This window comes from Octopus bimaculoides, chromosome 24 (assembly GCF_046866305.1).
Source record: "Octopus bimaculoides isolate indiv1 chromosome 24, ASM4686630v1, whole genome shotgun sequence".
In the NCBI taxonomy this organism is placed as follows: domain Eukaryota; kingdom Metazoa; phylum Mollusca; class Cephalopoda; order Octopoda; family Octopodidae; genus Octopus; species Octopus bimaculoides.
In genome coordinates this window covers 388,080-391,316 of record NC_142951.1, presented here as the reverse complement: position 1 = coordinate 391,316, position 3,237 = coordinate 388,080, and the positions used below count along the sequence as shown (strand labels likewise).

The following is a 3,237-nucleotide window of genomic DNA, read 5'->3' as shown; positions in this document are numbered from 1 at the left end:
TTTGGCAAAATAATCAATACAACACCAGTTGAGAGCAGAACTTGATTGATACAACTGTCTTCTCTCAGCTCTCTTGTGCAGCATGTGACCAACGGCAACTGGTCTACCTCCGTTTACTTGTTGCATTATAGTAATGACTGGTGTTTATTACAAGCTGAAGACTTTAAAGCTAAAGAGGGGGGGGGGGACTGCTTAAAAAGAGAAAAAAAAAAATAAAGATCACGCTTCATCTTTGGTCTGTTCTTTGTCTTGCATAACTATTCTTAACATGTATAACCATGTGTCTGTTTTGTTGGTGTTGCCATCTGCTGGAAGGAGAAAGCAGTGACTGCATTAAAAGGGTGGAAGACAAAGTATAATGGTAGGCAGAGGGGTAGGTAGTGAGGTAAGAGATTGATAGAGAACGACAATCAGGTAAGCAGTGAAATGTAGAGGGAAGATTGAGGGAAAGATATAGTGTAAGAGGTGGGGGGAGGGGGAAAGATGATAGAATAACAGAGGTGTGTGTGTATAGAGAGAGAGAGAGAGACTGGTATGACTTGTGAAATTGTCATTGGATGGAATGGGGAGTTGTTGGGAATGAAGAGTGGGGGAGACTTTGAGAAAGGTAAAGAGGGGTGTGTGTGTGTGAAAAGAAAATGGATTAAGGCTTGAAGCAAAAATACTGCCCCTTTTGGGACAAACCTGCCTAAGACTACTTTTGGGTCTGTGATATAAACTTCCTGTTTAATGTGATCTAAGTTAAAATCTTCCTTCAAAATTTTATGTTTGTCTTCCAAATATCAGCTTAATAATAATAACTGCTATTTTACCAAATTTCCCTTATTTTTAAAATTAATCGAAATAAAATCAATGCAATTCAATAGAAATTTGATAACAAAAGGGTTAAGACTTAGTGACAGGCAGCAGAAATAAGCTGTCATTCTTGATGAGTACTGTTCTAGTAAGTACCAAAGAACATAAATACAAATCATTGATCAGAAAAAGAATTATAACAAGAAAATAGAAAAAAGGTTCCTAAAGTTTTGAATCTTCTCTGTACAAAGTGCTTCTACACATGAGTTTCTGTATAAATTGAATCTTATTAGAAATTTGGGATGGGAGGAGGGAGTGTTGTTAATTGGATTTTCACTGATTGAGAATTGTGAAAGGTTTTTGTAGGCAAAAAAGAAGGGAAAGAAAATGAACCTAATCACAAATAACCTGCATCGGAACAACTGCCTGTCGGCACAGAGGAAGGCAGTTTCCGTTTAGTCTGCTGGATTCCAGGTTATTTGTTCAGAGATGTTCACAGGGCTGTGGTGGTGGAAGGGGCGAAAGATAACGCTTCATACAGACTATATAAAAGTTCTTTTTTTTTTCTTCTTTTCATGTAGTGTTGTGTGTGTGTGTGTGTGTGTGTGAGAGATGTGTTATTGCCTTGAAAAAGAGTGAACAGATTTCTTCGAAGCTCTTTAATTCTTGTATCTTCACCCCCCCCCCTTCCATACAGACAAGCTAACCGAAAGTTACTTCATGGTAGTAACTTTGTAAAAGGACAAATATTTTTTCAGTTTTTCTGGGATACTGATATGGTCTTATCAGGATGGGGGGTTCTTGCACAAACATTTCTACTTACATTCCTTTTCCAACAATTATTTTCTAGCTCCACGCCCTTCTCAAAGCTACTCACTATCACAGCGATTGTAATTTCTATTTTTTAAACAGTCACTTGTGTTTGTTCAGTTTCTTTCATATTACATGGCAATTGCGTGTGCGTGTATGTGTGTAGTTTGTATACGAGTGCATACTTGCACCTATTTCTTGTGTACTATAAATATATATATATATATATATATACACACACACACACTTGTGAATGTCTGAGATGGATATCCTTTCATTTCCATGAAACCTTAAGTAACACAAGGAGCCAAGTCCACCTGTTACTCATACAGTTCCATCTGTATTGAGTGCTACTTTTGTTAGGAAGTAGCACTCAATAGGAAGTGTTTTTTCGCCATTACATACTTCATTTGCTAATAAGAGTTACAAAATTGTACATGTCGTACAAAACATTTAAGATATTTCTGATTAGAAATTCGTCAAACAGAGAATTAAATAATTATTTGATTCCCTGGCTAAAGAATTTTTATCAGGAACTTTCTTACATGTTTACCTAACCTGTAAAACTTTGTAATTCCTATTAACAAATGAAACAGGTGTAATGGTGAATAAATAAAACCAAAAATTTGTCCAACTTCCTGTTGTGTTATATAATAACTCTGCAAATGACATTTCCAGAATTTCCAACTCTAATATGTACCTCACAACAACAACAGCATCTACATACTGGATTGTAATAGCGGAATAAACAGATGTGCTTCAAGAGGACGCAGTTTGCTACCTACATAAGTATATATATATATATATATATATATAATGTGCACATGGATGAAAATCTTTATTACAGTCAGATATTATCAGATTCTTATTGATGTCAAATGTTTCCAAATTTTTCATGTGGATAGCTTATCCCTCTACTTAAACCAATGCATTGTCTATAATCATTATGAACATCAACAAAGCAACTGACAAACTAGATGCAGTTATATGGAGGAGTTAGGGACGTACTGGTGTAATTGTACATATGTATACATGTATCTACATACATATCCATATGTATGTACAGTAATACCTCACATTATGAGGACCCAGCTTTATGAGACTCCAAATATATGAGTTTTTACAAGTTTTATTTTCTGTTTATGAGTTTTTGCTTTACGAGTATTCTCCAGGAATGAATTAACTTGTATATTGAGGCATTGCTGTAGAAACATTTGTTTATATGTACCTGTACATCTCTATATATTCCATGGACATGTTTATATTAATACATATTGTGTATCTGTATATTGATGTAGGTATTCAAAGATGTATGTATGCTGGTAAATGTTTAGGTATACGTGTATGCATAATCTGAAGTGACATGCTATTTTATTTTTTTTAACATAGATGTGTGACAAAAAAAATTCCTGGATTACTTTTTGATTTGATTCAGCTTTACCTGTCTTCATCTTAAGTCCAAATACTGTTGTGGTCAATTTTCTATTCTTCTGAACTTAAAATACTGACCAATTGTCTGCTGGGCATGAAGTTGGACTCTGTATTTCCCTTTCTAACAAATGTGGTCATTTGGTCATCCTTGATCAAACATGTCCCAGACCCATGACCATTATAATGTCTACTTGCATGGGT

General features: G+C 35.0%; 1 protein-coding gene across 1 annotated transcript in view; it reads left to right on the top strand.

Annotated features, from left to right (window-relative positions):
* The window catches only part of LOC106869563 (lissencephaly-1 homolog), a 66,007-nt gene that overhangs the window by 6,650 nt on the left and 56,120 nt on the right, over nucleotides 1-3,237 (top strand). The window lies entirely within an intron of this gene.